Source organism: Mauremys reevesii, linkage group 2, assembly GCF_016161935.1.
Source record: "Mauremys reevesii isolate NIE-2019 linkage group 2, ASM1616193v1, whole genome shotgun sequence".
In the NCBI taxonomy this organism is placed as follows: Eukaryota; Metazoa; Chordata; order Testudines; family Geoemydidae; genus Mauremys; species Mauremys reevesii.
In genome coordinates, this window is record NC_052624.1 from 112286395 (window position 1) to 112294700 (window position 8306).

General features: G+C 44.0%; 1 protein-coding gene across 1 annotated transcript in view; it reads left to right on the top strand.

The window, feature by feature from the left end:
- Window positions 1-8306, top strand: part of LOC120396454 (poly(rC)-binding protein 3-like) — a 585054-nt gene that overhangs the window by 569973 nt on the left and 6775 nt on the right. The gene's annotated exons all lie outside the window — the stretch shown is intronic.

Consider the following 8306-nt stretch of genomic DNA (forward strand, 5'->3'; position numbering starts at 1 on the left):
ATGGCTTGTTTTCATTAAGGATTAAAGGGTTAATATTATCACATGTAGGGGCCCGGTGCTCTTTTTGGTAGCAGCATAACAAGCTGCAGTATCACACAGGCCACTAGACAATCCTGGTAGCTGATTTTTTAAAGCATTTACAACCATGATTACATGGGACCAAGTTCTGTCACAGATTATATTGGGTAGTGCTTTACTCTGCAAATAATCCCCTGTGGATTTAATAGGGCTATGTGTGGAGTAAATTACTACTCAAAAGGACTGGAGGTGGCAGCATTTGGTCCATAATAATGAGATTTAAAGAACCACTCCCCACCCCTATTTCTCATTTAAGGCCAGGATTGATTTTCGATCAGCCTGAGGAGAAAAGCAAACACAGCCAGGTACTGATTCTCGTATTGTGAATGGCCTTTGTTGGTTTCATGCCTCTATTGCTTACAACACTGCACATTGCTTTGGGGGCAGAAATGCCCAAATTTTATCCACCCAAGGGCTGCATTGGAAATGCTATAGTCAGTCAGAAATACGTAGTGAACCTTGTCTTTCATACAGAGGCTTGGCCCATAGAAACTACTAATTGCATCAGGCAAAGCTCCTTGCCCGTCCAGTCTCCTATTTGGCTCTGATGGAGTGCTGCAAGCTGACAGCTGTAGCCTCCATGACGGGCTATTCCTTTATATGAAAGCTAGCCAATGCTTGCTATGGTGACTCCTAACTTTGTGGGCTGCATGCTGGCCACCTTTCCTGTAGGCATTTGCAAACTTTTCACACTTTGTAATACCCTTGGTGACACTGTGGTTTTGCAGTGCATGCAAGTAATCTGAACCAGTATGTATCCAAATCAGATTAAGAATCCCAGCACCACTAGCTCAGGCAAGTACTCTTACTGAATTTGGTTAAACAGTAAATGATGCAAGGGCAGGCCCATAAGATGCATGTTTCTGTGCCTTGAAAAGGTATCAAGGTGCTGCCTTCCTGGAGCTAGCCCCAGCTATGCTTTCAAACCTGTAGGTACATTTTGACATCCCTGATAAGATGTATGTTATGTTAAGACTTGTCGTAAATAATTTTATGCTTTAAATAAGGCGAGTTGAAGTTTCTTTACTGGAAATAACCTCTAAGTTCTTGTTTTTTCAAGTGCCATTGGCCATTTCTCCTGACATCCAGCATGGTATTAGTGACGCTAAGTACATAGCACCAGTGCCAAATGCTGAGTGGGCGAGGACTGTCCATTGTGGTACTACATAGGCGCCATGAGGAATTTTCATTTATATGACAAACGCTTCCCAAGCACCTTAACAAATACAATTATAGGTTTCATACAGATACAATTATAGGTTTCATACAGAAAGGAGCTGGGGGGGGGGAGAATGGAATGAGAAATGAAGCAGCCTAAGCAAGGGCGAAAAGGGGTTTATCACACGTGGGCTTAAAACCAAAAGCAGGATTGACAAAGTGGACCGCTACAGCGAGACTGTGCCAAAGGGCAGGAGCTCTCCACAGTGGGCTATGCTAAACTGGTGGTCGGCACCGTGGGGAGCGTGGCTGGAGCGATGATAGCCTGGGTACTGATCATGGCAGGTTTTTAAAAACAAGAGGAGAAATTCTGGCTAGACCTTGAAAATGAATCGGAAGCTAGTGACGGTGGCTGAGAAGGATGGGTTATGTGGTCACACTTGTGCATGTGTAACGCAAAGTGAGCAGCAGCATGCACCGTGCAGCGTGCTGGGACTTAGAGGAAAGCTGTTGCACTACCCAAAAGAGGGACTTGAGGCTTGATTTCAGCAGAGGCAATGGCAAGGCAGGGGCGTAAACATTGTCGTGGGACTAGACAAATTGACCTATGGATGTTATCTAGACAGCATCAGTGTGTATGGTGCTTTGCTGACAGAAAAAGACCTGAGCGCTGCCCCCCACAGTTTAGGCCAGATAACATGTGATGGGAGCGATGACATCATTCAAGTGGTGGGGAGGAAGAGGGGCAGCAAACCACAAGGGATGATGTGGGAGAAGGGGAGCTCCCCCCCCCCCCTTGCACACACAGAGAAAGGCAAACTAGTCAGATGCAGCAATATAAAACCATGAACACAAGACACTTGCAAAAGATGCACTGATCACTGCTTTAATGAGGTGAATGCACTTTTATGCTAGGGAGGTGGTTGGTGGGGCATTTACACAGAGGAATAATTTACATTGCAACTGTTTGTTTGTTTTTGTAAAACACTCTAGTCAGCACTAATGCTGCAGCTTCAGTTTACCAAAAGATTGTTGTTATAAGCTACAAAGAATATAAATTAGGTCAGGCAGCAGTGTAGCTTCGTGCACTAGCTAAACCAAAAAGGGCAACTATGCTGGGCCAAATAACCTCTTTGTTTTGCTAACATTCATTATGCTTTCATGTTCGCAAAGCATGTTAAATGTCCTAGGGACCAGCCCATGTTGCACGTGCGCTGTTGGCATCAGCTTCTGCACCCCATACAGTGACTTGTTAAACGAAATCCTTCATTGGGCAGTGCCCTGTGTGTTAATGCATAGCTTTTACAGAGCATTTTTCAGCACTGAATAGCAAAAGCTGTATCCTCAGCCATGTTATAGCTGGGGAAAACTCAGGTTTCGAAAGGCACAATACTTAGGCACAGTGAAAGTAATTTAGGGCTTCTTTTTGGTAGCTTTTGTTGTAAGTCAGCAAGCAAGGAGGAGCTTACTGGTCTCAGCATTGAGTTAGAAATACCTAATATGCCTGGAACTACAAGTTCAGACTTCAAATTTGGGCATGGCCAGCACAGGCCTTTTATTTGTGGTGGGTAGGTTGATTCCCAGGTTCCTGTGTGTTTGGGTATGTTTCAGTCAGCGCCCGTTATTTAAATTAAGGAATTGTTTTGTGTTAAAATTGCCAACTCTTGCTATGTAGACTGGCTTGTGACAGCTTCCCACAGCCTCCTCCTGCCTGTGAAAATGGGAGAAGTTGAGAGAAACTCACCAAGATGAGTCCTCCTGATTCTGAAGATAGCACGCTGCTCTTTTTTCACTCCCAAACATCTGAAAGTTTTTCTTGTTTGAAAACCTCCCTGTAGATGTTTTGAAAGGCACCCTTGGGTGCTAGGCACGCTACTCTAATTGACTTTCAATGGGACTCCCATCAGCATCTTTGAAATTACAAAGCACGGATTACTCATTGAAGATACATGCATGACATGCCTGAAGTTTGAAATCCAGGTTAATTTAAAAACTAATGAACTGGAACTTGTATTAAAAGTTGAATAGCATGTTTTATTGCACAAGCAGTAACTTAAAATCAGCCACACTGATTTTTTTTTTTAAATCATCCTTCCTAAACCCCCCCTCTGAGCTGAAAATCTCATTTAATTGTGGAAAAAATTGACTCCAACTGTAATTTAGAAATCTATTCCTTCATTATATTATTACTAGCACAATGCTATAATGAACACCAGACTTCAGCTGAAAAATTTATTTAAAAAAAATCCACTGAAATAGGTGAGAGGTCTATATTATTTATACAATCAATGATACAAATTAGTTAAACTTTGCCTTGTAAATCTGAAGTAACTAGATCCAGAGTACAGTACCGTTCTTACTTAATTTTCTTCAGGTACGGCTCTAGCAACAATTCTTCCATCTGCTGAATCTGAGGTAGGCTTGTCAGTAACTTTGGGATCTCTCTTCCCATCAATGTAGACTATATACAAGACCTATCTACACAAGTGACCATTTATAGACTGAGGCTAGAACTCTTCTGTAAAAATGTGCATTGTTTTCACATAAATTGCTTTAATCCCCACTGATTTTCTTCCCACAAGTGACTTTCAGTGGTGTCTCTGTCAGTTCATTGCTAATTTCATCCTTTGATGCCCACATTTCTTTCCCGCACCAATATGTAAGTGAGGTCCATTTTCATGAATGTGAAAAATGAATATAGAAGTGATTCATGAAAAATTAAATGCAGGCAGATGCTGGGAAAGTTTCTCGACAGGTCTACCAATCCATTTCAATCTTGTCCTCAGTAATAATCTTATTTGCTACTGTACTCCATTTATACCAACATCCTCACTGAGGAAAATAGTATTTTAACCTAAGTCCAAAGTTTCTAAAACAGAGCTGTTAATTGTAACATTATAGGTTTTCGCACCGTGGAAAATGTATATGACTTTATACAAGAATTCAATGTGGTAAAATAAAAGTGTCCCATTACTCCATAGGAGAGCTAGGCAAAATATTTCAGGCTAACCGTTTATTTGCTGAAAAATACAATTTTGTGTTAACTATTTTCAGCCAAAAGAACGGGGAAAAAAGTATCAAAACAGTCAAATCATTTAGTTTTGACACAATGTTTTTTAAATTTAGTTAGATTTAAGTCACTAAGTTTTCAATGGTATTTCCAAAGGAAATATTCCTTTATGATAAAAGGTTTGGCGTCAACTAGGGAGAAAACATATTCAAGTCTGAAGAGAATTAATAGTAGTAGTAAACTAACAAGCTCTCATTAAAGCTGCTGTTTTAACTCAACCATCAGTTCCTGAGAAGATGAACTTGCAGGCAAACTACACGGGAATATGACGAGGCAGCATCTGGCTCATCCTGAGCGGAGGCTGGGTTCTCATTTTGTCCATACCAAAAAGTTGGACTTTATTTTACTTTTCCCACTTCCCATGACTATGTAACAAGATTGAAAATTGCATGTATTACTCTAGAGAAGAGGCCTTTGTTAGTACAATATAGTCGTAGATTGTAAGCTCTTTTGGAGTAGGGATGACTGTTTTCTTGTGTGCATTCATGAATATACATAGAGACAGTGCCAAGAACAATGGGCCCCAAATCCTGTACTGGGTCTGAAGGCATTACCACAATCCAAATATTACTACTACTATTACTACCCATATCATGCTTCCCCTTTTTTAATGTTATTCAGACATGTAATGGAGCTCACACATCTCTCTACGCACAGCTGAAACAGTCTGTATTTCACTGCCCAAGTGAAACACATGATTTTGGTTAAACAGGGTTAGTTCCTGGAGCTCCTTCTCGAGTTCTAAACTTAAGTTGTGTCGGGAAAGCAATAGGCTCAAAACCCCCACACCTCTTCCCTTTGAACAATCATGACCTGGAAATGTACAACTTACAGTGTAGCAGCAAATAGGTTACTCATAAAATGGTGCCTCTCTAAAGGTGCGAGTAAAGCAAACTCATGTAAATTGTGCTGGTTGTCTTCCCAGATACATTGTCACTTTTCATTATTGCATCAGCTTTACAGCTTGGTAAGTTGGGAGAGTTACCTTCTCCCAACAGCCCTCAAGGCCACTTCTGATATGAGGCTCTGCTAAAAAGGAGGTTTGATTTCTGCCTTGCTGGCACACTCATAGATAAACGTTCCAGTTCCAGAGGACAGAGCCAGTGAGGTCACTGTTAGCATCACCACAATAGAAGCTTTCTGAGTAAGCGCTGAAGTACTGGACAACTTCTCTTGTCCCCTTATTTTCCTTGAGAATTGTGTCTTGTATGGCAGTTGTTCCTATGAATGATGGATCTCCTAAGAGACTGTCCTTTCAAGAAAAGAGACATACTGGCCAATTTTCATTTCTAAATGGAAAATCAATAGAAATCAATGCTGTCAAACACAGCAGTAATTTCAGTCTGTCACAATGAGCCAATCAATGCCATCATGCATAATCTATTACTTAAAGAGGAGGAAATTCATACAACATTAAGAAACAAAGAGGGATTAGTTAGAACATTCCTTTGGCTGACCGGACAGCTTGCCAAGCATTCATAATACCCAAAAGATGACAATTTGTTTAGTTAATATCCTTGGTCTAAGTGCACTAATCTGTTGTAGGTCTGATCGCTAACAAAGGATGGAAAAGTAGGTTTATTCTAAAAGAACAATTAAAAAGATTGCATTAAGATGCAGTAGTATTCCGATTCCAAAGGTAAATACTGACTCTCTAGCTTCCCCCAATTAAACAGTCATGAAGATGAGAGAGACTTTGCCAGCTGTACTGTTTTTAATGTTCATTTCCCTTCCCAATTCCTCACACATACAGTAAAAAAGAAATAGTTTTCAAACGTGCACAAAATGAAGAAAACTGAAGCCCACAATATTATAAAGTTAGACATGCAAAATAATTTCAGTTATAAAAATGAAGTGTACATTCATGTTTCTCTATGCACTCTGTCCTTAGAATCAGCCATGTCTGTTCCACTTTCTCTGACCAGAATGTTAAGACCAATGACAATACTGGCCCTTAATCAAGTCATACTAGATTTGGAAACATGCTAGATCCCATTGAGGGAACTAAAGAGGACATGCAAAAGTTTCTGGTTGTCTAAACACAAGATAACCAGAAACTGGTGTGCTGGCTTCAACCTACTTCTGGTAAGTATTAACATATTAGAAATCCCAAGCCTTACCTAGCGGTGGGGTCGGAGTGAGACGTATGGGAGTAAAAAACTGCCGAAGCCGGCGCCGCCGCTAGACTCAGGAAGGCGGCGACGAGGCTTGCGCTCTCTCGTGAGAGAGCGGTGTCGGCATGTCAGGTCAGAGCGCTCGTCTCGTAGCATGCGGATCTGATTAAGGTGGAAGGCCGAGACCACCTTGCAGGAAGGCCGGGTGAGGCTAAGCTGCACCTCATCCGCGCCAGAAGAGGCGGGGGGGGGGAGGCCCACCGTCAATGCTCTTTTCCGACTCTCTCCTTGCCGATGTTTATGCAGGACCAGGAAGGCCAGGAGGAGGAGAGAGAGAGTAGAGAACACGTGGCCATAGAGATGGAGGACCGGACGAGTCTGGCCAGGAGGTTCACTTTCTACTTTCAAGCAGGACCTGCTGTACGGCTGCCGAACATCCTCTCTGGGGCAACCAACCACGGAACCAGGCCAAAGATCGATCCTCCGGGCTTCTGGAGCACTCTGTGCACTAGCGAAACGGAGGGGAAGGCATAGAGCACTTCCTGTTCGCCCTGGGAGGAGAAGAGGTCGACCGAAACCCCCCCCCCACCAAAAAAATGTACTACCACACGTGGACGGAGGACCACTGAGGGGAGAAGAAAGTGTGCTGCCTGCTACGCTGCCATGCACTTTGTAAACACCGTGCCGTGCGCGAGTCCGGGAAGTAACACACGAACTGGGGTGGTGGTTTATCCCGACTGGACAGTCTGAAAGACCCAGCTGTCCGATGTTATATTCCACACGCCGAAAAAATAAAAATAGGCGAGGCGGAACAAACGGGGAGGATCGATCCCGAGATGAGAGGCCCGGGCGGCCCATCATCCATCAAAGGCTTGGACCTTTTGCGGGCCCTTGGAAGACTGGCTGGACTGGTGGCGGCGGGGGTTACCCGGGGGTCCGGTGGTTTTTTTGTCCTGCGAGGCGCAGGGTGATGTAACGCTGCCCTGCGGGGGACCGAAAGACCTTCAAGGTCTGTATCCGCGAATCGGTCTTTTTTCAATAGAATAGGCCTCAAATGGCAGGTCCTCAGCAGCGTACTGCACCACCTCTGTCTGAGCGGAGAGATTTGCAGCAGCGATGCTTGTATGGTCTTCACAAAAGGCAGTGCCACGGCACTGGAGTGTCGAAACGACCATTAGTTATATGAGGTCCTCATCCTCTCCTCTGGGTGGGGAAGCGGAATGCTTGCGCTCCGATGACCCCAGGGCACCCCAGAACCCCACTGCTGAGCAACCGATGATGGTGGTCGTGGGGGGGGAGCCGGCAGAGCCCGTGCCATCCGCGCTTTCAGGCGCGCGACCGACCGCCGACGTGGGGTGGGGGGGAGCGCCCGGCCGAGGCTTGCGGAATACTGCCCGTGTCCGTCGGTGGTCCACAGACGGAGGTCGGACGCATCTCGTTTTCTTTCCGAGACGGAACAGCCCCCGCAGCGCGGTTGGCCCCCTTACACACTACTCTCTAGAACAACTATACTAAGACAACTATAAAGAACTGAACACTAACTAACTATATACCAACTATATATACAAAAACGAAGAGTGAGGAGGCTAGGGTGGGAGGACAGTTAATATGCAGTGTTGTACCTATTTTGGTCCCAGGATATTACAGAGAGGAGGTAATATCTTTTATTGGAACATCATCTGTTGGTGAGAGAGACAAGCTTTTGAGCTACACAGAACTCTTCTTCAGGTCTGGAAACCTTAGGGGAAAGTCTACATTACAAAATGATGGCAAGTCAACCTAAATTATGTTGAAGTACAGCCACTGCAGTAATTAAATCACTTTTGCATGTCCACACTACTCTTCTTGTGTAGGCAGTGCACGTCCTCACCAGGAGCCCTGTGTCA